Below are 27,498 nucleotides of genomic sequence, written 5' to 3' on the forward strand. Positions count from 1 at the left end.
GATAATATTTTTGAAATTGCAGTAGAAAAATTCTCAAATAGTAATCTCTGAAATTATTATGTTTAATTAATTTGTTTTGATAAGGTAATTGCTATAACTGCAGAGTGAAGGAATTAATTCTTAGTCTGAAAATTTAAAGTGTATTGCAATTATAGTATTATAAGAATATTTGTTAAGTATGAACTTCAGGCAGTGGAGAGATAGTAGACTGGGAAAGACTTTTGAAACAGATCAGGGCTTGATCCCTAGTGCCACATTTTTCTGAATGTTTCTTGAATGAGCCTTTATATAGAGTCAAGGGTGATCTCTGAGTACAGTTTGTGTGATCCCTAACAACCAAACACAAAGGCCCCTCAAACCTCAATAAATATAAACTTCAATGTGTGTGCGAACTCACATGCTGCTAACATGTCTAAAACTTTCAAATTGTATATGTGTATATAAAATTTTCTCTCCCTAAATTAGTAGGCTGCAATCTTTAGAAGAAAAAGACATTTTAATATTACAAAATTATACTCTCATTTAATTGTAGATCTTTTATTGACTGTTAACTGCAAAATACATACTATGAAAAATTATAACCCTTACATAGTGCTAAACAAATCTGGCACTAAGCATTAAGATAAAGCAATCTTTTCATTTAATTCATACAGTTGTACAATGCAGACAGTTGGGTGGTGGTTGAGCTTATTAACTTTGTAAATCAATATGGTAAACTTTAATGGTATGATAGCCATCTTAACTAAATTATGAGATAAATTAAAGAACTTACCTAAACTCTAATTATGATCTTTTCTCACATGAGAATACTAAGTTATAGAGAGGTTGGCAACTTTTCAAAGACAGTACAATTAATTATAAAGGAGGAACTAAAAATGAGTTTATTATAAACCACTTTCATATACCGATATTATTTATTTAATGTCATTAATATTTATATCAAATATTTTGCTGTATAATATATTTACATATGGAATATGTTTTTAAATTTTTGTGGGGAACCATAACAGTTAATTATCAGGTGTTATTCCTGGTCTGTGTTTCTGAGTAGTTCTTGGTGATGTATTGGGGGCTATGTGATATTAGGGATCTATTCCAGATCTTTGACATAGAAAGTCTTGCTCAGTTTAATATGCTATTTCGCTGGCCTTAATTTTTAATATTTAAAAATAAAGCTATCATTGGCATATGACACTGCATAACATTCAGAAATAATGAATTAGGAATTTAATAAATTTAGAATTTCTTTTTCACTAATTCTTTCATAGTAACTCATAGCTCTATTAAGTCAAACATTTTTTAAATTGTAATTTAATAATTACTTATAAATGATACTAAGTTTCTACTGTGGAGAATTTTTACCAGTTGAAGCTAAGAGAATGAAACTCTTAGGTATTATTCTCTACAGATGAGTAGACTCTGTTTCCTTGGTATCATTTGACACAGAACCTAGACTACTACTGATTACATAGTTCAAAGTGGATCTGGATTAACATTTAACCAGGACAATATGTAGTCTTCACAGTTCTAGAACAATGTATAATGAAATTTTTGAAAATTTTAAAGTGAAAAATATATCTTTTGATTCCATATATTATTTAGGTAGACAGCCAAACTATGTTTCCCAACTGTGATCGGTAGACAACTTCCAGATTGAGTGCTATGACTATATAGGCAAGTATGATTCTCATAAAAGTAGGTGAGTTATAAGATGTACTGATTGACATCTGTATCAGAAGAATAGTTTGCAGAGTCTTAGAAGATGTGAATGAATAGGGGCCAGAAAGATAGCATGGAGGTAAGGTGTTTGCTTTTCATGCAGGTCATTGGTTCAAATCCTGATGTCCCATATGGTCCCCCCCAAGCATGCCAGGAGCGATTTCTGAGCATGGAGCCAGGAGTAACCCCTGAGCACTGCGGGGTGTGACCCCAAAACAAAACAAAACAAAAAGATGTGAATGAATGATAGTGTCAGAATTGACTTCTTACTAGGTGGTGCTGCAAAAAGTGTCAATCACTTAGGTATGAGTAATGAAGATGTTTAAGGAAGTATTCTAAGTGTAAAAATAAATTGCAAATGCTAACTTGTAATTGAGTCCACAATAAAACTTTAGATGTCTAGAAAAAATGCACCTTAAATTAAGTCACTGGAAAAAATGTTACCAAGCAAATTCTAACACTTAGATGCATACATCAGAAAGATGAAGGACCTTATTGATCTTGATAAAATGTCATCTTGTAGTTGCAGGGTATCAAATAGACTAAATATTTCATGTAGGTCAATAAATTATCTGTGCTGGCAAAGTTATCCTATTTTAGAGATGATAACCTTAAAATGAGAAAATTTTTTCAAGTTAGCATTTAATGGTGACAATTTTTCAGTGAAGATGAAGTAATCAAATACCATTTTTGAAGTTAGGTTTCAACATAAAATGTATGAGATGTAGATATCTTTCTACCTATATCACATTTAGAATGTTTGAGTTGATATATGTGATCTATGACTAGAAGGTATAAAATAACTCATAAAATTAACTATTGGACATTTATTTTTTTAAAAGTCAATTTGATTAAATCATAGTGCCCAGATATTGAGTCAAAAAATTCTGGGAGTATCTTGAAAGAGTTTGTGCTGAAGAAGATTAACCTTTATTTAGTCTTAAAGCAAATTGTCCTCCCTAATGACATAGCACCTCATCCAATAAAATGAGACTTGACAGGGGCAGGGGCTGCACCCAGAAGACTTCACATGCCAGCCAGTTCTGCTGTTTCTCTTCAGCTGGTACGTTGGGGGCTCTGGGTAGGACAGCTAGCCATAGGCCCCCTGGGCTGACCAAGATCCCCCCACTCCAGACGGGTCTTCAGGGCCACGCCTGATTAATCAGGCCCTGGGGGAGGGTTGGGGAGAGAAATTCCTCCTCTATGCATCCACAAACTACAGGGGCAGGGGCTGCACCCAGAAGACTCCACATGCCAGTTCTGCTATTTGTCTTCAGCTAGTATGTTGGGGGCTCTGGGAAGGACAGCTAGCCATAGGCCCGCTGGGCTGACCACTTAGTCCAGGGGACTGAGATCCCCCCACACCAGACTGGACCCATTTAGGAGTTTTTTTCTTACTAGTACTCATTTCCAAAAGCGCATGGGCACAAATGCGTCTGCCGGCATATATACTTTTTTTTTCTTTTTTTTTTTGACTATGAAATTTATTTATGTGTCATTACAGCCACCTTGCACCCCATTCCTACTCCCCACCATATCTACTCCTGCCCTTCATGAGAGACTTGAACCTGTGCCAATGGCTCTGATGAGGCTATCAGGGGAAGCAGATATCTACCTTTTCATATCATCCAGTGACAGATTAGCCACAACACTTCAACCCACCCCAAACAAGCTCAGAACAACTGGAACAGGAGGTTACTTTTGTTTGGCTTCTCCATGCGAGTCCCAGAACAAAGAGCAATGGCTTCTCTGGAGGAAACAAACGTGGGTGCCAAATCCAAGAGGTGTGGGTGGAGGACAGAGACCAGCAGGAAGAATGAGCATTCCAACAGCCAATTCAAGAGTGGCAGATAGATGGCAGCTATAAAGAGTGTGTTTGTGTGCATGTCTATGTGTGTGTTCATCTGTGTGTGCGTGTATGTTCATTTGTGTGCCTCTGTGCGTTCATCTCTGTATGTGCCTTTATGTGTAGGAGAGAATGAGAATGAATGAGTCAAAGAGAGGGAAAAAAGACAGAGAGCATGTCTACATGGATATCTGCGTTCATGTGCGCGGGTACGCAAACACGTGAGCTAATGAACAAATAAACAGTCTCAGCGCTGGATTTGGCTGCAGGCACAAATCCAGAGAGATCAAAGGAAGAAGTCCACATTTCCCTATGCTGGCCTCACCTGGCCAAATGTGTGAGTAATCCTAACTCTAAACAAAACAAGTCTTAAACCTGATTTTGTTTTCTTCTTAACATGTTATGCTCCCTTCCACTTATTAAAATTTTATGGCAGTGAGAGTGGAGTAACTAAGATTTATGAGTACCTACAGTGTCCCAAGAACTGTACTACATTTGACCCTCAAACTCATTGGGGAGTTGTTAAGGGCATGAGCTCCTCAGTTTGATATACTGAAAAAGGGGGCTGGCCAGCCCTATATTTTTCTTTTTTTTTTTTTGAAACACCTAGAACACATATTTTATACACAACTAATACTTAACAATCAAATAACAGGGTTTAACATGGTAGAAACTCCGAACACTGTAATAGTCAACATATATGTGGGAGCAGTGTCCAAAATACATGAAAAAGAAATAATGCAAATTTTTGATTACACAATATACCATAAAGAAAACAATAACAACAGAAACGGCAGCATAGAGAGAACAGGTAGGTAATCAGACCTCTACAACAAAGGCCCACAATAATCCCTTGGATCGTATACAGGAACACAAGTATAGAACACCAAGGGAAATCACGGACTGCAATGGCAACATACCATAACACTACCTTTTAATGCCTTTATCTTACTATATTTTAACTAACCTCTCAGTTTTTCTGTCCACAGGCGCCCTTGGATACAAAGGGTGGACAAACTAAGGTGGCAACTCAGGATACCGCACGGGATACCACACCTTGCATGCATTACGAGATGGCCACGAGAAAACTTCTCAACATACACTTTATCTCTAGGTAATACCTCCATTTAGGAATTGAAGCATGTGATCACTCAGATCATCGAAGCAGTACCTGAGACGTACAGACTTAAACCACAGGCTCTATTCTTCGAACACTTTTTTCTCTTTTTTTTTCATGATTAATTTGTTTTAATTTCATCATTTATAATTCATTTTCTTTTTCTTTATTTTTTTTAATTTTAATTATGACAACAAAGATGCAAAGAAAGAGGACATGGTAAAGTTACAGTGGAAGCCCAATCACCCATAAGCAGAATTCTCGGTAGTCCCAACGATGATATCCCAGCCTTGATCTTTCAACCAAAGAAAATTAAGAAAAACAAAACTGAACCCATGTACAATACAATTAATTTGTCCCTCAAATCCCCAGTTGTATTACATACTATTTCTTAGCAGCACACAATATAATCCAAAGAGATTAGACTTATGTAACTCCTTAAACATTGAGGGCAAAGTACATCTATCTAGTTCCATGCACATGCTTACTAGTTTAAGTTAACCTCAAAAGTTTTAGTGTGTTGTTTTCTTAAGGATTGGAGTCAAGGGAAAATAGTAAAAAATGGTGTTAGAGTGGCATTTGTTTGCATAGGCCCACCAAAATATAAGGGACATGGAAAGAAAAATTATGGTCTAAATACAAGGAAACCCTACCCCTGAAGTTTCCTGGCACAGGACTGACTCTAGGCTCCAGGCAAACTAGTTTGTCCAATCCAAGTCATAGTCTGTAGTGGCAATACACCTCCATTCCTCACATAGTCTCTGTTGTTGGTATCATGTTTCTGTATTAAAGATCCTGGAGTCTGCATATCCCATATTGCAGTCAGGATGGTGCAGAGCATCCTCTCGTTTCACCTCACACTTAAGGGGCACTAGAGAGAACCATGTCCTGTAATTTTTAAAATGTATTTAAAAAACAAAAACAAAATTACCCACACACACACACACACACACACACACACAATATCTGCACTTCTATATTAATTGAAGCACTATTCACACTAGCCAGATTCTGGAAACAATTCAAGTGCCCAAGAAATGTATTATAATAAAGCAAAAAGTCAATTCACTTAAAATTAAAAATTCTTGCACCAGGGCAGAAAGTCCTAGAAGGTACTGTACAGGTGCCAAAAGAAGCAAATACAGCTTTTGAAACCAACATTAGTCAAAGGTCTGTGCTACTCCTAGTTAAGATTCACCTGAAAGATACTACACTTCCTGTTATGGGAAACAGAGTCTCAGTTTCTTCTGTAACTATCTCAAGCTTTTCATGGACGTTGGCAATGATCTATGAGGAGTATCTCTTCAACCTCTATAAAGGTCAATGAAACTCAAGAGTCTTCGAGGATATAAGGGATTGAAGACAACTGTAGCATGTATTTGATTTGAAAATGCTGGAGTTTGGCAGACACAAAATTCACCACTCTCTTAAAGAGAAAAAGGTCAGGGATTAGCAAATCATGTTTCTCATGATTGCGTAATGCCATATAAATTCTTTCCAAAGAGCAATAAGACTTTTTTTCCCTTTATTTAAACATCTTGATTACATATATGATTGTGATTAGGTTTCAGTCATGTAAGGAAAACCCCCTTCACCAGTGCAACATTCCCACCACCAATGTCCCAAATCTTCCTCCATCACACCCTACCCCATTGACTGGACCCATTTAGGAGTTTTCTTCTTACTAGTACTCATTTCCAAAAGCGCACGGGCACAAATGCGTCTGCCGGCATATATACTTTTTAACAAACCCAAAAATGTTCTTAATTCTCGACTGTTTTTAGAAAAAAAAATGGAATTCCCTAGATTTGGAGGATAATATTCAAATAGGTCTCTAAAGTCAGTGTATATATAGACGTGACTTCCTATACAGTGGTCCTCTCTGACTGCCACGCCTAATCCATAAACAATTCATCTATACAATATGTATATAACCCCTCTGATATATTTCCCCTCCTCCACACCAGAGCCCCTTCTACTCCCTCATCTCCCAATCCGGATTGGTAATCTTCCCCTTAATTAACCCTCTTTACCCTCAGTTCTTTAATTTGTTGGGCACCAAGACTGACCTCCTGCCCCAACAGATTCTGCCCTTTCGCACACCCCTACAAAGCTCATTATTACTCCTTAACTCTCTCAACCCAATCATCAGTACCTCACATTTACCCTTTTTAACTTCAGTACTACACAGTTCTAATCACAAACCAAAGTTTTGCATTGGATTTAACAACCCCCAACTATTTCAAAAGACATAAAATGAACACATATGTCATTTGAATATTTTATCTGTATTTTCTTTAACCGCTATAACTCTTTCTAAATATTCTTTTACCGTGACAATTCTACCCACTTTTTATCTTGTCTTCTTTTTGTGAGCTGTTCAATAAGGAATTTTGGTGGAAGAGTCCCTCAGTTTAATGCTTATGATTGAACCATATCATGGGATTGTTAGACTTGTTCTTATGGCCCCCACATGCGCCGTTAATGCTATGTAGCATTGTTCCTTGTTTGCATAGGCACATTAAAATGGGAAAATACTTCACATACAAATAAGTTATTATCTACTAGAGATTGCAACACACAAATCTCATAGTGCAATGGGCCTTACACCCTGAACATTGATATAATGACCTGGCACATGCCTCAGAAGAATGGGCATTCTCTGTTTACCCCTGAACCAGGGAAGCTATCTACGAAACATCCAAGGTTTTTTTATAACAACATTTGGAAGCAATCCTCTACCAGGGAAGACCCTACCATGGCTCTGACATCAATCTGCTCAAAAGAGACTACCCTTAACACTAAGAAGACTTGACAAGAACAACGACCTGCTTACAGGACAGGGTTCTCTGCATTGAATTGTGAGTTAAAACGAGAGGACACTCTGCACCATCCTGACTGCAACATAGGCTATGCAGATTTCAGGATCTTTAGTACAGAAACATGATACCAACAACAGAGACTGTGTGAAAAATAGAAGTGTATTGGCACTACAGACAATACGTGAATTGGACGAACTAGTTTGCCTGGAGCCTAGAATTGGTCTTATGCCAGGAAACTTCAGGGGTAGGGTCTCCTTGTATTTAGGCCAAGGCTTTTCCTTTCCATGTCCCTCATATTTTGGTGGGCCTATGCAAACAGTAATTGCCACTCTAACACAATTTTTAGATTTGTGCTTCTTTGACTCTAATCCTTAAGAATAACAACATACTTAAACTTTTGAGGTTAACTTAAACTAATATGCATGTGCATGGAAATGTTAAAAAAGTACTTTGCCTTCAATGTTTAAGGAGTTACATAAGTTTTATGTCTTTAGATTGCTTTGTGTGCTGCTAAGAAATATTTATGTACTACAATCTGGGGACTTGAGGGACAAAGGAATTGTACATGGGATCTGTTTTATTTTTCTTAATGTTCTTTGGCTGAAAGTTCAAAGTTAAGTATCAGCAATGGGACTACTGAGAATTCTGTTTATGGGTGATTGTCCTTCCACTGTAACTTTACCTTGTCCTCTTTCTTTGCATCTTTGTTCTCATAATTAAAAATAAAAATTAATAAAAAATGACTGACATAAAAACAAAACAAAACAAAAAATGATAGACTTAAGAAAAAAAATGTGACATACTGGACGAAGAAAGATTTCCTTAAAAAAAAAAGATTTCCTTTAAACTTGACCTTCATGTTTAACTTTTACAATACATTACTGACTTTCTCAGAATCTCCAGCATACTGTCTCATTCCCTGAATTTTGGACTCCTTAGCCTCAGTTATTGCTTGGGTTAATTCCTGAAACTGGAGATTCCTCTCTCTATGGATCTATTAGTTCTGGAGTATCCTGACCAACAAAATAAAATTTTTATATATATACCTTAAGTATATTTTTATTGGAATGTTTATTTTTAATTTCAAAGTGATAACTTAGAAAAAAATCCATATCAGATAAAATGTTGGTTTATTACTTTAATTTAGCCTACTTTTGTGTTGATTTTGAATAATATAATTAATGTTAGCCTCCTAACATTTTTCATGTCGTTGTTCTAGATTTTTTGCAATATATTAACACATATATTTTGCCTATATCTACATAGATAAATATCTTTCTTTTATATTTTTCAGGTCAAAAATTTTGATTATAGTATAGAATACATATGCTGAAAAATTTATATCTAGAAAACATAAGGGGCTGGAATGATAGTACAGCAGGAAGGGTATTTGCCTTGCATGTGGCTGACTGGGATTTGATCCCTGGCATCTCATCAGTCCCTTTGCTTCTGCCATGAATAATTCTAGAGTAACCAGGAGTATTCCCAAAGCATTGCAGGACATGGCCTTAAAAAAATAAACCAAAAACATGGGGCCGGAGAGGTGGCGTTAGAGGTAAGGCGTCTGCTTTGCAAGCCCTAGCCAAGGAAGAAACAAGGTTCGATCCCCCGGTGTCCCATATGGTCCCCCCAAGCTAGGGGCAATTTCTGAGTGCTTAGCCAGGAGTAAGCCCTAGCATCAAACAGATATGGCCCCCCCAAAAAATAGCCACCAAAAACAAAGAAAGCACATTAAAATAATAATTTAAAGATGTCACAAAATATCCATAATCTTATGTTAAAAGAAAATGTAAATAAACAGGCATAAGAAATTCCATCTTATTCTAGACACACACACACACACACACACACACACACTATCAATCCTTATAAACCTTCCCTTACCTTGGCTTTTGCTTTCTGTTTCTAATACAAATGAAGATTTTCTTACCTTGTGTGTGTTGACTGTTAAACTAGGATTAAATCGCTACCAGCTGGGAGAGAGCACACAACACATCCTTGGAAAAAATTCTCTTCTAAGGCATCTCTCCAGGCTTTATACTTGTAGAAGCAGATGCTTTATACTTTTAGCAGATGCAAAGTGCTGTCATCAATCCACTGGTACTATTTCTACAACAGCACAACCATACCACTCCTCACTGACCTTTGTTCTACTATTCCCATTTAGTTCTTATATACCAAAACTAGAGTCTAGGGTAAGATACTTTTTAGAGAAAGCCATAGGGGATAATTAATCCACCACCATGATTTCAGGTTGCTAACTCCCAAATACAACTTTTTTTTTTCTTTTTAAAAAATATTATAATTTGAAGAATCATGATAGACAAAGTTATTGAAAATTGAATTTTCTACATATCATATTTCACCATCAAATCCACCACCAGTGTCAACTCCCTCCATCATTATTCCCTTACTTCATCATCCCCTATTTCTACCCTTTCCCATTTCTACTTGCCACTTTGAGAGGCACATTATAAAATTACATGGTTGTAGCTTAGATCTCATGATTTTAATGTTGTTTTTCTTTTTGTATTTTTCTCTTATTTTTTGCTCACATTGGGCTATGTTCATCAATCACTTCTGTCTGCACAGAGGAAGTAATTCTGAATGGGCTTTAGGGAACATATACAATGGTGCAATTGAACCTGGGTTGGCTGCATGCAAGGCAAGTGCCCTACCCACTGTCCTATCTCTCTAGTCCCTGTTTTTTTTTTTTTTTTACTATTTTTGAGCCTGAACTTTGAATATATAGCTCTTCCACTTTCCCATATTACCAGTATAACTGAAGTGTTAACTCCTGATCCTCTATTACTTTCCTTTCTCATCTTTCTTTCATTCTCTGTCATCCTTTTTATGCTTTGGGGTCAAGGGTGATTTAGGCATTTTTCCTTTACTATATTTCCACATCCAATTATTATATATACCTCAGATAAATAAGGACACCTGGTGTTTGTTTGTTTTTCTTAATAATATCTTTATTTAAACACCTTGATTACAAACATGATTGTGATTAGGTTTCAGTCATGTAAAGAACCCCCCCTTCATTAGTGCAATATTCCCACCACCAATGTTCCAAATCTCCCTCCACCCCACCCCATTCCCACCTGTACTCTAGACAGGCTTTCAGTTCCCTCATTCATTCACATGGTCATGATAGTTCTCAGTGTAGTTATTTCTCTAACTGCACTCACCACTCTTTGTGGTGAACTTCATGAAGTGAGCTGGAAGTTCCAGTCCTCCTCTCTTTGTCTCTGAGGATTGTTGCAAATATGTGTTTGTTTTCCTTACTCTGTCTTACTTAACATGATATTTTCCAGTTTCAACCAGATTGCTGCAAATTGTATTATTTGTTTCTTGTAGTTACGTGGTATTTACTTGTGTATATATGCCACATTTTTATAATCCTTTCACCCATCATTGCGTATTTAGGTTTATTCCATATCTTAGCTATGGGACTAAGAGCATCAATGACTAATGGTGTGTATACAACCTCTTATATGAATATTTTAAAATCCTGGGGGTATACCTAAAAGTGAAATTTTTGGGTTATATGGTGTTAGATATGCAGACATCCAGAAAATAAATAAATTTAGCTAGAAAGATGATAATCTGAAGAGAAGGGTGGAAAAGGTGATTTAAGGACCCTTAATGAAAAATTGCTCGAATTGGCAAAGAATACCCTATTGGTGGGCTTCCTGTATTTACTCTTCTATCTGCCATCTTTACCAGAATAAAACAATCCAGAGACTTTTGCACTATGTGCCTCAGGACCCTCTATGTAAAAAGCTTAGTCAAGTCAGATTAGCATAGGTAGCAGATATCTATGAAAGGTTCATCCTGTGTTTATTAGTTCTAAACAATAAAAACTGTATTTGGAGGACTGTCATATCTCATAGTCTATGAGGCTGTGAGCTCCCTACCCCATGTTCTTCTCTCCTATATCTGTTTTGTTTTCTTAATTTTCATAGGCCCTGCTTCAGGTTCAGACCCATTCACCCAGGGCTGATTCCTAGAAATATGCAGTTCAATTCTAAATTTACTAAAGACTCTATACCATCAATCTGTTTTTATTACACCAACACTTGTCTTTAAAATTAAGCAGTCATCAACCGGGATCTAACATCATCAGTATTAAGATAACACAATGAAACTTTTTAGACTCAGAGAAATATGATGATTATCAGGAGGAAATGAGGTAGGGGAAATCAATTTGATAGGGGTTTAATACTAGATACTTGACAGTATTAAGGTACTCATACAATGAATGAGCCATGAAGTTTTAATATATTTATAGTTGGAAATTAACAAAATTTTATTTTAAAAGTATAACTTTTAGTACAATTCTATGATAGTCTCCTTACAATGGGCCTCAATTGAATTGCTAACAATTATTAGTTAATTAATTAATTAATTTTGAGAGGCCACACCTGGTAGTGCTCAGGGGTTAGTCCTGGCTTTACAGTCAGGCTGCTTAATGGGCCATATGGTGTGCTGAGGATTGAAGATGCAAGGTCAGCCACATGCAAGGCAAAATATTTTTCCCATTTTACTATTGCTCTAGCCCCAAAGTGCTACGAATTTTATTATTCTAAATATCCATTTCCTTTATTCCTATGACACTCTGCTATTCCTTATATTTGGCTAAAGTCATACAGTTAGTTTAGTACTTTCTCAGGTGGCAGCTTTAATTGCAAAGTTGGGGATAATGGGTATTTCAATCCACATTTAAACGAAACAGCTATTTTGCAGCAAAGGGTGATTGGAGAGCTGCTGGTAGGAGCCTGTCTGTGTTTCTGAATACCTAAAGGTCTTCTCAGAGGCCTAGGGTGCACACCCCCAAAAAACTGCATTTTGAAGCTGCCCAGTGAGTAAACTCTGGCTGTGGGGGTCACCATCCAATAAGCTGAGCTCTCTGGCCTGTGGAGGCTCTGCTCTGCTGTGCCTTTGATCACTCTGAAGACTTAAAGGGAAACCTCTCCTGTGCCTGTGTGTGTTTCTGAACACCTGAAGGTCTCCTCAGAGGACTAGGGAGCACATCCCCCAAAAACTGCCAAGTAGAGGCAGCAGAAGAGCGCAGCAGAAGCGAAGCAGAGTGGCCACACACTCTTTCTAACCAATGAACCACACCACAACATGCAGGAGAAACCACACTACTAGTGTGACAATGGGGAAACCTCGCAGGCAAACACCATGCACAGAGAATGAAGATGAAAGCTCAGACTACCTAATAAATTCCAAACACCTGATTTACCTCTCAGATAAGGTACTTAAGATAGGAATATGGAAGATGTTTGTAGAACTCAAAAGCATAGATCGATCTGAACAGAAAACAAAAACAGAAACCAGAAAACTCCAAACTGAAATAACAGATCTGAAAAACATGGTAGCTTAATTGAAAACCTCAATGAATGGCCTCGCCAGCAGGGTAACAGCAGCTGAGGAGAGAACTGGAGTACTGGAAGATGTGATGCAGAAAAACTCAACATAGCAGAAGAAATTGGAAAAGAACCTTAAGATATACGAACAGGCAATGGAAAAAGTACTCAAGGCATGCGAACAGATGAAAATATAAGTCTTTGATAAACTCAACAGTAACAACATAAGAATCAATAGAGACCCAGAGACCCAGATAGGAGATCTCCAGGAAGAATCAACTGTCAAAGACATCATCAAAGAGGTACTCCCAGAGGTAAAGACAACATGCAATCAAATCCTGCATGCCCGAAGCGTACCAACTAAAAGAGACCCAAAGAAAAACACCCCAAGACACATCCTCATTACAATGACAAATCCCACAGATAGAGATAGAATACTGAAAGCAGCAAGATCAAAAAGGGAAATTACATTCAAAGGGGAATCCCGAAGACTTACAGCAGACATGTCACAAGAAACTCTCAAGGCCAGAAGACAGTGGTGGGATATTGTGACAAGACTGAATGAAATGGATGCCTCACCGAGAATACTGCACCCAGCCAGACTCATGTTCAGATCTGAAGGAAGAATACATAGATTCATGGATAAACAACAGCTCAGAAACTTCACAGATGAAAAAACCAGCCTTCAAGGAAAAACAGACAACACTATTCTAAGACAAGAGAGACCAACAAACACAGCAAACTTATCTATAAAGATGACATTAAATCCCATGACAATCATCTCCCTCAATGTCAATGGACTAAATTCACCAATTAAAAGACACAGAGTGGCAAAATGGGTCAAAGAGATGAATCCAATCTTCTGCTGCCTACAAGAAACATCTGAATAGACAGAACAAATATAGACTCAAAATCAAAGGCTGGAGGAAAATCATCCAAGCAAACAAAACCCACAAAAAAGCTGGGGTGGCCATATTAATATCTGATGACAACAACTTTATACTCAGAAAAGTGGTAAGGGACAAGGATGGAGAGTATGTACTAATCAAGGGATATGTGAAACAGGAAGAAATCAGACTATTAAACATATATGCACTCAATGAGAGACCAGCAAATGATCTAATACAGTTACTGACAAATCTGAAAGCAGACATTAAATGTAACACGATAATTGTGGGAGACTGCAACACTGCCCTATCAACACTTCATAGGTCAACCAGACTGAAACCTAACAAAAACATACTAGCCCTGAAAAGAGTAATGGAAGAAAGAGGACTAGTATATATATATATATATGACACTCTATCCCAAAAAACCTGGATCCACATTCTTCACCAATATACACGGGTCAATCTCCAGGACAGACTACATGCTGACACATAAAACATACCTCCATAAAATCAAGAGGATAGAAATCTTGCAGGCTACCTTTGCTGACGGCTCTGAAATTAGATGTGAAGTACAAAGGCACACAGAAGAAATCTTTAACAATTGGAAATTAAACACCCTGCTACTGAACAACCAGTGGGTCCGAGATAAAATTAAAAAGGAAATCAAAACTTTTTGGAAACAAATGATAGTGAAGACACAAACTACTAGAATCTATGGGACACAGCAAAAGTGGTCCTGAGTGGAAAATTTATAAATCTACAAGCACACATCAGGAAGGAAGAAGGGGCATACCTGAATAACTTAATGATGCGTCTCAAAAAATTAGAAAATGACCAACAAAAGGAACCAAAAATAGGGAGACAAAAGGAAACAACAAAGCTGAAAGCAAAAATCAATGAAGTGGAAAACCAATAAACAATCTGAAAGATCAACAAAAGCAGAAGTTTGTTCTTTGAAAAAATAAACAAGATTGATAGACCTTTGGCAAATCTCACAAAGAGAGAGAGAAATCTGATAACTGATATTAGAAATGAAAAGGGGGAGATCATGACAGATATTGCAGAGATCCAAAAGGTAATCAGAGACTACTTTGAGAAACTTTATGCTACTAAACATGAGAACCTAGAAGAAATGGAAAACCCTAAAGACTCTACCAAAAAGCTTCTAGAAACAATAGATTCATATAGCAAGGTGGCAGGCTACAAAATTAACACACAGAAATCAATGGCCTTTTTATACACCAATAATGATAGGGAAGAGAAAGAAGTCAAGAAGGCAATCCCATTCACATTAGTGCCACACAAATTCAAATATATGGGAGTCAACTTGACCAAAGATGTGAAGGACCTATACAAAGAAAACTATAAAGCCCTGCTCCAAAAAATAAGAGAGGACACACGGAAATGGAAACACATACCGTGCTCAGGGATTGGCAGGATTAACATAATTAAAATGGCAATACTCCCCAATGCATTGTACAGACTTAATGCGATCACTCTAAAGATACCCATGACGTTCTTCAAAGAAGTGGATCAAACACTTATGAAGTTTACCTGGAACAATAAACACCCTCGAATAGCTAAAGCACTCCTAGGAAAAGAAAAATGGGAAGCATTACTTTCCCCAACTTTAAACTGTACTACAAAACAATAGTTATTAAAACAGCATGGTATTGGAATAAAGACAGACCCTCAGATCAGTGGAATAGGCTTGAGTTCTCAGACAATGTTCCCCAGACATACAATTACCTAATTTTTGACAAAGAAGCAAGAAATCCTAAGTGGAGCAGGGAAAACGTCTTCAACAAGTGGTGCTGGAAGAACTGGTTAGCCACTTGCAAAAATGCCAACATAGACCCCTCCCCCAGTTACATCATGTACGAAGGTAAAATCCAAATGGATTAAAGACCTTAATATCAGATCTGATACCATAAGGTATTTAGAACAAGAAGTCCATAAAACACTCCATGACATTGAGACTAAAGGCATCTTCAAGGAGGAAACTGCACTTTCCAAACAAGTGGAACCAGAGATCAAAAGATGAGAATACATTAAGCTGAGAAGCTTCTGCACCTCAAAAGAAATAGTGCTCAGGATACAAGAGCTACCCACCGAGTGGAGGAAACTATTCACCCAACGCCCATCAGATAAGGGGCCACTAGCAAAAATATACAGGGCACTGAAAGACTTTACAAGAAAAAAAACATATAATCCCATCAAAAAGTGGGGAGAAGAAATGAATAGACGCTTTTGATAAAAGAGAAATGTAAATGGCCAAAAGGCACATGAAAAAATGCTCCTCGTCACTATTCATCAGGGAGTTGCAAATAAAAACAACGATGAGATACCATCTCACACCACAGAGATTTTTGCATACATCACAAAGAATGAGAACAATCAGTTGCTGGTGGGGATGTTAGAGAAATTAACTCTTATCCACTGCTGGTGGGAATGCCGTCTAGTCCAACCTCTATGGAAATGTGATATGGAAATTCCACCAAAATTTGGAAATTGAGCTCCATCAACCCAGCTATTTCCACTCCTAGGGATATACCCTAAGAACACATAATACAAGACAAAAACCCCTTCTTCACACCTATATTCATTGCAGCACTATTCATAATAGCCAGGCTCTGGAAACAATCGAGATGCCCTTCAACAGAGGAATGGCTAAAGAAACTCTGGTTCATATACACAATGGCATATTATGCAGCCGTCAGGAGAGATGAAGTCATGAAATTTTCCTATACATGGATGTACATGGATCTATCATGCTGAGGGAAATAAGTCAGAGGGAGAGAGAGACGCAGGAACAGACTCACTCATCTATGGGTTTTAAGAACAATAAAAGTCAGTTTTGCAACAATCCTCAGAGACAATGAGAGGAGGGCTGGAACTTCTAGCTTACTTCATGAAGCTCGCCAGAAATAGTGGTGAGTGCAGTTATAGAAATAACTACATAGAGAACTGCCATCATCATGTGAATGAATGAGAGAACTGGAAAGCCTGTCTGGAGTACAGGTGGGGGTAGGGTGTGATGGAGGAAGATTTGGGACATTGGTGGTGGGAATGTTGCACTGGTGAAGGGGGTGTTCCTTACATGACTGAAACCTAATCACAATCATATATGTAATCAAGATGTTTAAATAAAGGGAAAAAAGTCTTATTGCTCTTTGGAAAGAAATTTATGTGGCATTACGCAATCATGAGAAACATGATTTGCTAATCCCTGACCTTTTTCTCTTTAAGCGAGTGGTGAATTTTGTGTCTGCCAAACTCCAGCATTTTCAAATCAAATACATGCTACAGTTGTCTTCAATCCCTTATATCCTCGAAGACTCTTGAGTTTCATTGACCTTTATAGAGGTTGAAGAGATACTCCTCATAGATCATTGCCAACGTCCATGAAAAGCTTGAGATAGTTACAGAAGAAACTGAGACTCTGTTTCCCATAACAGGAAGTGTAGTATCTTTCAGGTGAATCTTAACTAGGAGTAGCACAGACCTTTGACTAATGTTGGTTTCAAAAGCTGTATTTGCTTCTTTTGGCACCTGTACAGTACCTTCTAGGACTTTCTGCCCTGGTGCAAGAATTTTTAATTTTAAGTGAATTGACTTTTTGCTTTATTATAATACATTTCTTGGGCACTTGAATTGTTTCCAGAATCTGGCTAGTGTGAATAGTGCTTCAATTAATATAGAAGTGCAGATATTGTGTGTGTGTGTGTGTGTGTGTGTGTGGGTAATTTTGTTTTTGTTTTTTAAATACATTTTAAAAATTACAGGACATGGTTCTCTCTAGTGCCCCTTAAGTGTGAGGTGAAACGAGAGGATGCTCTGGCACCATCCTGACTGCAATATGGGATATGCAGACTCAGGATCTTTAATACAGAAACATGATACCAACAACAGAGGACTATGTGAGGAATGGAGGTGTATTGCCACTACAGACTATGACTTGGATTGGACAAACTAGTTTGCCTGGAGCCTAGAGTCAGTCCTGTGCCAGGAAACTTCAGGGGTAGGGTTTCCTTGTATTTAGACCATAATTTTTCTTTCCATGTCCCTTATATTTTGGTGGGCCTATGCAAACAAATGCCACTCTAACACCATTTTTTACTATTTTCCCTTGACTCCAATCCTTAAGAAAAACAACCCACTAAAACTTTTGAGGTTAACTTAAACTAGTAAGCATATGCATGGAACTAGATAAATGTACTTTGCCCTCAATGTTTAAGGAGTTACATAAATCTAATCTCTTTGGATTATATTGTGTGCTGCTAAGAAATAGTATGTAATACAACTGGGGATTTGAGGGACAAATTAATTGTATTGTACATGGGTTCAATTTTGTTTTTCTTAATGTTCTTTGGTTAAAAAAAAAAAAGAAAAAAAAAGAAAAAAATATTTACCCTTTGATCCTTAATAACAAGTAACTTAGAATGTACGAAATTGCCAAGAATATTCTAAGACTATCTCATGCATTTTAATGATGTAAACAGATCATGCATGAAGAGATGAAATTAAGCTTTTTTTTTTTTTTTTTTTTTTTTTTTACAGAATCTATATTTTTTATGGTTTCACCTTGAATCTAACTCAAGAATGATAACTACATTGGAGCGGTAAGGCTTTTGCCTTGCATACTGCCAACACAGGAAGGACCCCAGTTTGAATCCCAGCATCCCATATGGTTCCCTGTGCCTGCCAGGAGTAACTCCTGAATACCACCAGGTTTGACCCAAAAACCAAAAAAAAATTTATAACTTCAGCTTTAAAATTCATATAACTAGTTTAGAAGATTCATGTGTTTATGTAGCATACCTAAATAGCACTAGAAACCATGATATATAGGTGTATGTTATGAATATAAATAGGAATTGATTCATATTTGGACCTTATTTTTGTAGTTATGTGAATATAAATTTTAATTTTTTCTTGAAATAGAATAAGTTTTCTATTTCTTTTTTTTTTGACATTTTAAATTGCTTTATTTAAAGGACCATCTATACAGGTTGTTCACAATACAGTCAGGAGTAATTTTTTTACAGTTGCAAAGTATGCATGATTGAATTTCAGTTATACAATGCACAACACCATTCACCAGTGTATGTATTCTGCCACCACTTTCCCTAATTTCCTCCTGCCTTGCTGCATCTGAGTGAGATATTTTCTTTTCTCTCTGTATAAGTATATATACACACACACATATATATATATATATACATATATATGTGTATGTACATATATATTTTTTTCTTTTCCTTTTTTTTTATAATAGCTTATTTTTATTGAAGATCAGAAGTTAATATACGGTTAACATTATTTCTGCACACAACTTTCCAACAGTACCCCCATGGCCTGAGCGCTTCTAACCTTCACAGTAGCCCAAGGGCCCTTTCATAATAGCTCAATCCAGGGCCTATTTTAGTAAATAGGATTGAAACATAAACCAATCAGCATTTGTACAAGTACAACAATTTTAACCAATGGGAGCTAAACACATTTTGATGGCGGGAAGGATAAAGAGGAACCTGGCATGATGGGGGAGGGGAAGCAAATTCTTAAACAAATAGCTAAATGATATTTACGCAAATACAATTATTTGTTTAGCCTATTTTCCATTTAGATCTATCTTTGTGCAAGCAATAAGGATCATAATTTAAACTTTACAAAACATATCAATAACTACATACTTGAGAGCAGTTACAAAAACAGTGTTCCATGGAAAGGTTAAGGCATCTGGTTACACGCAGATTCTTTGTGCTGAGCTAACTTTATTTGCAGAGTTTTCTGTTGGTTTCAGGGCTATGCAAACTTTTGGGCTTGAATCAGACAGGCGGTGGAAAATTCATCTCAGAGTTCCTTTGATATGTGGGGTGCTCGATCTCCACACATCTCCCCCTTGCCTTAGTATACAATATAGAAGGGGACAGACGTGCCTCGGTGGACTGGCCACACTGGGTGAAGAGGTGTGGGGCTTCAGTCACCACATCTGCTACCCTTGATTCAGTCGTTTCCAAAGCTTGGCAAGGCACAGATTGAGGTCTATGCGCCAGCTCCTCGATAACTTCAAACTTAAGTGGCGGGAGTTGGCAGGAGGGGAGATGTCAGGTGTCAGCTGGTCTTCTGAGGTGCATAGTTGTGGGTACAGAACCTGTGAGTCCTTTCTGGTTGCTTCATCCAACTTGATTCTTTACGAAGGTGGTGAGTTTTGCGAAGCCCAAGGACCAAAGGAGAACTAAGCAACATAAAGCCAATGAGGGCCCCAAAAAGGCTGGGAGCACTGTTGTTAATCCATGGCTTGGAGTGGTAGGAAAACCAGCTCTCTACTCTGCTCTATATCTTTTTGTCTATTTACTAAATTATCCTCTATGTGTTGAATGCTATCTTAGCTAAGCCGAATTTATTATAAAAGCAACATTTTACTCTAAGGATGACACAAATTCCCCCCTCCCTCAAAAAAATGTTAATTTTGAACCACGGCGGTTTATTCTGCACTCTTTGCTAGGAAATCAACAGTAGTGTAAACTATCTTTAAGTTTGTAAAACATTTTTAGCCACAGTTATAAGGCATTAGCAGATTCTAGAGTATGAACCAATGAATAAATATTTGTGTTTACACCAATAACACCTAGGCCTTTTAATAAGGCTAGGGTGATGGCAGTGTTTGATTTTTGTACTGCAGCGGGGAGAGACACAAGATTATATTTAAGTGGTAATAAGGCAATTTTTGATCTAACAGTCAATTTAGGCATTAAAACAACCAAAACACAGTGGTACTAGGACTAAAGAAACAAATGTAAAACAATGGGGGAGATAAACTAGTGAAACAGGCAAAAAAACGTTAAATTGGGGGCAATCATGAACTGAAAGGAAAAATCAACAACAAGAATTTGATTACAATTTTTTCAGATTATTAAAATTTGCGGCAGGGAGGTCTTGGAAGAGTTCTTGCAATTGGGATACTTTTGGAGCTAGGCCCAGTTTCAAGGAACAGTCCGCGTTAGGGAGAGTTAGTAGGGAGGGCCTCGCAGCATGAGTCCACATGGGAGTTGGCTGTCTTTTCTTTCAGGAGACAAGGTGTGGGTTTATCTGGGTGTCCCCTCGCCTGGGTGCAGAGTACTGGTTCGTTGAGTAGGAGGTCGATCTTGATGCCTAATAGAATAAGGACTGAGGGTGAAAAATTTTAATATGGTGGAAAATCTGGATGGGATTGAGGGGTAAAGGGATAGTTGGATTTCCGGAGGGGAGAAAGGGGAAGGTATATGGGAAGGGTATGAAGGAAGAGAAAAAAAATACCTTAGAGAGAAAAGGGGAAGAGAAAGAGAAAAAAAGTAATAAGCAGAATAGAAAGAAAAAAAAGAAAAGAAAAGTAGTAAGAAGAGAGGAGAGACTAGCAAGGGAATGCTGGTTTAATTAAAAGTGTTCGAAGAATCGAGCCTGTGGTTTAAGTCTGTACATCTCAGGTACTGCTTCAATGATCTGAATGATCACGTGCTTCAATTCCTAAATGGAGGTATTACATAGAGATAAAGTGTATGTTAAAGAGTTTACTCGTGGCCATCTCGTAGTGCATGCAAGGTATGGTATCCCGTGTGGTATCCCGAATTGCCACCTTAGTTTGTCCGTCCTTTGTATCCAAGGGCGCCTGTGGACAGAAAAGCTGAGAGGTTAGTTAAAATATAGTAAGATAAAGGCATTAAAAGGTAGTGTTATGGTATGTTGCCATTGCAGTCCGTGATTTCCCTTGGTGTTCTATACTTGTGTTCCTGTATACGAACTGCAAGGGATTATTGTGGGCCTTTGTTGTAGAAGTCTGATTACCTACCTGTTCTCTCTATGCTGCCGTTTCTGTTGTTATTGTTTTCTTTATGGCATATTCTGTAATCAAAATTATGCATTATTCCTTTTTCATGTATTTTGGACACTGCTCCCACGTATATGTTGACTATTACAGTGTTCGGAGTTTCTACCATGTTAAACCCTGTTATTTGATTCTTAAGTATTAGTTGTGTATAAAATGTGTTCTAGGTGTTTCAGAATAGTGCTACCCATTCTGTATTTTTCTTTTTGTCTTCTGACTTACTTCGTTTAACATAACATGATCTAGGTCCATCCACGTTGCTGCAAAGTCTGTGATTGTATCATTTCTAACTGACATGTAATATTCCATTGTAATATATATACCACAATCCTTAATGATCCATTCATCTGTTGTTGGACATCGAGGTTGGTTTCCAAGATTTGGCTAATTTTACTGATTGCTGCAATAAATAGTGGGGTGCTTACGAATTTTGGAATGAATTTCCCTTCCATCTTGGGGGGTTATATGCCTAGGAGAGCAATTGCTGGGTCAAATGGCAGCTCAATATCTGAGTTCTTTGAGCACTCTCCAGACTTTTCTCCATAGATGTTGGACTAGGGGGCATTCCCACCAGCAGTGGATGAGAGTTCCTTTCATACCACATCCTCGCCAACAAAAGTTGTTTCCATTATTTTTGATGTGAGCCAACCTCACTGGTGTGAGGTGGTATCTCATTGTTGTCTTGATTTGGATCTCCCTGATGATGAGTGAAGGTGAGCATGTTTTCATGTGTTTGTTGGCCATCCTTCTGTCTTCCTCAGAGAAGTGTCTATTCATTTCATCTCCCCATTTTTTTATGGCTTTATTTGGTTTTGAGGGGCTCAGCTTTCTGAGTGCTTTGTATGTTCTAGATATCAGCCCTTTATCTGATATATCAAGTGAAAAGATTTTTTCCCATTCTGTTAGCTGTCTTCTTGCGTTAAGTAGGGTTTCTTTTGCCATGCAGAAGCTTTTTAGTTTGATGTAGTCCCATTTGTTTATATTTGATGCTAACGTTCTTGCCATTGGTGCTCCATTCTCAAAGACCCTTTTGATATAAAGGTCTTCAAGTGTTCTGCCTATTTATTCTCGATAAACTTTATAGATTCAGGTCTAATTTCCAGGTCTTTGAACCATTTTGAGTTGACTTTTGTATAAGGAATGAGATATGGGTCGATTTTCACTTTCGTACATGTGAGTTTCCAGTTGTACCAACGCCATTTGTTGAATAGGCTTTCTTTGTTCCATTTCAGGTTCTTGCCTCTTTTATCAAATATTAGTTGGCTGTATATCTGAGGGTTTATGTCTGGGAATTCTGTTCTGATCCACTGGTCTGAGGTCCTGTCTCTGTTCCAGTACCATGCTGTTTTAATTACTATGGCATTATAGTATAGTTTCAAGTTAGGTAAGGAGATTCCTCCCAACTTCTCATTTTTCAGTATGTGTTTGGCTATCCTGGGTCTTTTGTGGTTCCAGATAAATTTTGTAATTGATTGTTCTATTTCCTTAAAGAATTGTGCCTGGATTTGGATAGGGATTGCATTAAATCTATATAGCATTTTGGGTAAGATAGTCATTTTGACTATGATAATTCTACCTATCCATGAGGATGGGATGTTCTTCCATTTCTTTAGATCGTCTTCAATTTCTTTCTGAAGTGTTTTGAAGTTTCCCTGGTATAGGTCTTTCACTTCTCTTGTAAGGTTGATTCCTAGATATTTGATATTTTTTGATACTATCTTAAATGGGATTGTATTTTTAATCTCTCTCTCCTCAACTTCACTGTATATAAAAACGCTACTGTCTTTTGTGTATTGACTTTGTATCCAGCCACTTTGCTGTATTGGTCGATTGTTTCTAGAAATTATTCTGTGGACTCTTTAGGGTTTTTGATGTATATCATCATATCGTCAGCAAATAGAGCTAGCTTGTGTTCCTCTTTCCCTACTTGAATTCCTTTGATTCCCTTCTCTTGTCAGATTGCTATTGCTAGGACTTCTAAGGTTATATTGAATAAGAGTGGAGAGAGTGGACAGCCTTGTCTAGTTCCTGACCTTAGTGGGAATGCTTCTAGTTTCTCGCCATTAAGTATAATGTTGGCTGTAGGCGTTTCATAAATAGGTGTAATTATCTTAAGGAAGGTGCCTTCTAACCCTATTTTGCTGAGTGTCTTTAACATAAAAGGATGTTGGATTTTGTCAAACGCCTTCTCGGCATCGATTGATATGATCATGTGGTTTTTGTCTTTCATGTTGTTGATGTGATGTATCATGTTTATTGATTTGCGTATGTTGAAACAACCTTGCATTCCTGGTATGAATCCCACTTGATCATGATGTATGATCTTTTTGATGAAGTGTTGGATTCGGTTTGCTAAGATTTTGTTGAGTATCTTTGCATCTATGTTCAATAGTGAGATTGGTCTGTAGTTTTCTTTTTTGGTGGTGTCTTTGCCTTCTTTGGGAATGAGTGTGATATTAGCCTCATAAAAGGAGTTGGGTAGGATTCCTGTTTTTTTCTATGGTTTGGAAAAGCCTATGGAACAGTGGTAATAAGTCTTCTTGAAATGTTTGATAGAATTCACCTGTAAATCCATCTGGACCTGGACATTTGTTCTTAGGAAGTTTTTTAATTACATCTTCAATTTCCTCTGAAGTGATTGGACTGTTTAAACTTTCTAGATCTTCCTTTTCCAGTCTTGGAAGAGGGTGTTTGTCCAAGAATCTATCGATTTCTAGTGGGTTCTCTAGCCTAGTTGAATAAAGTTGTTCATAATATGATCTCATGATATGTTGTATTTCTTGGGGTTCTGTTGTAATCTCTCCCCTTTCATTCGTGATCCTAGTGATTTGGGTGTTTTCCCTCTTTTTTTGGTGAGTTTTGCCAATGGTTTATCTATCTTGTTTATTTTTTCGAAAAACCAACTCCTTGTCTCATTGATTTTTTTGTATTGTTTTCTTAGTTTCTATGTTGTTTATTTCTGCTCTGGTTTTTATTATTTCTTGCCTTCTGGTTGTGGTTGGATTTCTCTGTTGCTGTTGTTCCAATTCTTTGAGGTGATCTTTTAAACTGTTGGTTTTGTTATTTTCCTGTTTCTTGACATAAGCCTGTATTGCTATGAGTTTCCCCCTAATTACTGCTTTTTCTGTGTCCCATAAATTTTGACATGTTGTCTCTTCATTGTCATTCGTCTCAAGGAATCTTTTTATTTCTTCCTTGAGTTGTTCTTTGATCCAGCTGCTGTTAAGCAGCATGTTGTTTAATCTCCAGGTATTAGTTTTCCTCCATTGCTTCTTCTTGACATCAATTATAAGCTCTGTTGCATAGTGATCTGAAAGGGTACTTCTAATGATCCTTACCTTTGTGGTCTTATATAAGTTGGCTTTGTATCCTAAGACATGGTCTATTCTGGAGAAGGTTCCATGTGGGTTTGAGAAAAATGTATATTCTACTTTCTGGGGATGGAGGGCTCTATATAAGTCTATTAACCCTAAATCTTCTAATTTTTCATTTAGACCTCTTATTTCTTTGCTATTTTTCTGTTTGGAGGATCTGTCCAGTGGTGATAATGGAGTATTGAGGTCCCCTACTATTATCACAATTCCCTTCATGTGTTTCTCCAGGTTTGCCAGTAGTTGCCTCACATATTTTGGTGACTCTACATTAGGTGCATAGATATTGACCAGGGTTAGTGTATCTTGATCTAATGTTCCCCTGATCAGTAAGTAGTGACTCTCTTTGTCTCTGATCACTTTCTTGAGGTTGAATACAATTTGGTCTGATATAAGAATGGCTGTCCCTGCTCTTTTTTGTTTTCCATTGGCCTGAATAATTACTTTCCATCCTTTTATTCTAAGCCTGTGCTTATCCTGTAACTGTAGGTGTGTTTCTTGCAGACAGCAGAAGTCCGGTTTATTTTTCCTAACCCAGTTCTCTACTATGTGTCTTTTAATTGGAGAGTTTAGTCCGTTTACATTTAGGGAAATTATTGATAGAGAGGACTGTTGTACAGTTGTATTGTGTGGAGTGGTTGTTGTTACAATCGGGGGTTTGGATTGTGTAATTCTTCTCTGAGTAAGTCGCTTAGGATCGGCTTAGTTTGCACAAATAGTTCAAGTTCATTCATGTTTGAGAATGTTTTTAGTCTGCCCTCCCATATGAATGATAGTTTTGCTGGGTATTGGACCCTGGGTTGGAAATTTCTTTCATTCAGTCGTTTAAATATGTCATTCCACTGTCTTCTTGCTTGAATTATTTCAAATGGGAGATCTGGTTTGATTCTTATGTCCTTTCCTTTGTACTTGAGGTTTTTTTTCTCCCTTATTGCTTTCAGGAGTTCCTCTTTCTCTTTGTTTTTTGCCATTTGGATTATTATGTGTCTTGGTGTGGGTTTATTGGGGTCTACTTTATTAGGGACTCTCTTGACTTCTTGGATTTGTCCTGAATTGTCTTTCCAGAGGGTGGGAAAGTTCTCTGTTATTATCTCCCCGACTACCTGTTCTACCCCCTTCCCTATTTCCTCCCCTTCTGGTATACCCACAATTCTTAGATTGTTTCTTTTGTCCTTGTTGATTAGATATTGGATTTTTCCTTCCAGTGCTTTGCCTTTTATTTCTTTTTTGGTTTCTTTATCATTTTTTGATTGCAGTTTTCCTTCGAGTTCTTTGATGTGCTTCTCCAACTCTGTGTTTCTACTCTTAAGGCTTGCTACTTTGTCTTTTAAATCCTTCACTTCTTTTTTTATGATATCTCTCACGTTCTTTGACATTTCTTCTTTAATTTGGCTGATTCATTCGTCTATGGATTTCTTATACTCGGTTGCTAGGGTTTCTTTCATTTGTTTTAGTAATTCTTGCATTTCCTTCCTCATGACCACTTTTAGGTCTTCTTCCCCTGGATCTGTGCGTTTTGGTGGACTTGGAAACTTGATAGGGCTTGTCATGGTGTCTTCAGTTATAAGAGATCTCCTTGATTTATGCATAATTTTTTGTATTTAATGGTGTGTTTTGGAGTGCTGTGGCTTCTAATTTCGGCCTGCTTTGGTCTCCTTCCTGAAGGTGTTTCTAGAGGGGCTGTTGGGTGAGTTTGTTGAACCTAGCCCTTTCTCCTCCCCTTTGCTACCTAGAGTTCAGCCTTCCTGCAGTTGGTCTTGTCCCTTTTCTGCTCCTTATTTCTGTCAGCGGTACAGTTCCACTCCTGGCCACAATGTCTACTGGCGCTATTGAGCCTAGCTCTCAATCCACCCTCCTTTCTCTGGGATTCAATGGAGCTCCACCCCCTCCAAGCCTCCCTTGAATGAGTTCCCTCAGTTCGACCCTGCAGGCTCTGTCCACGCCCTTCAAGAGTCCCTGGTTCACTCCAGGGTCCAGGGGGGGTGGACTGCTCTAGGTCACCTGCAAGTCCAGATGGCTGGCCCTATCTCCCTATCTCCCCCGTCTATTCGGGTTACTCAACTTGCCTTTCTAGGTGCCACCCTGGGGGGATGGGCCGGCCCAAATGCCGAGCAACAGGACAGAAACTCACTCAGGCCTCCCCAGCCAGCCCACAGGGGTCTCTGGGGGGAGGGGCAGGCCCAAACGCTGAGCCAAAGGTCAGAAACTCACTCAGGCCTCCCCAGCCGGCCCGCAGGGGTCTCTGGGGGGAGGGGCACGCCCAAACACCAAGCCAAAGGCCAGAAACTCACTCAGGCCTCCCCAGCCGGCCCGCAGGGGTCTCTGGGGGGAGGGGCAGGCCCAAACGCTGAGCCAAAGGTCAGAAACTCACTCAGGCCTCCCCAACCGGCCCGCAGGGGTCTCTGGGGGGAGGGGCACGCCCAAACGCCAAGCCAAAGGTCAGAAACTCACTCTAAGCTTTTAAAAAGTTTTGGATTTTGAAATACATTGTAAA

This window comes from Suncus etruscus, chromosome 2 (genome assembly GCF_024139225.1).
Source record: "Suncus etruscus isolate mSunEtr1 chromosome 2, mSunEtr1.pri.cur, whole genome shotgun sequence".
NCBI lineage: Eukaryota > Metazoa > Chordata > Mammalia > Eulipotyphla > Soricidae > Suncus > Suncus etruscus.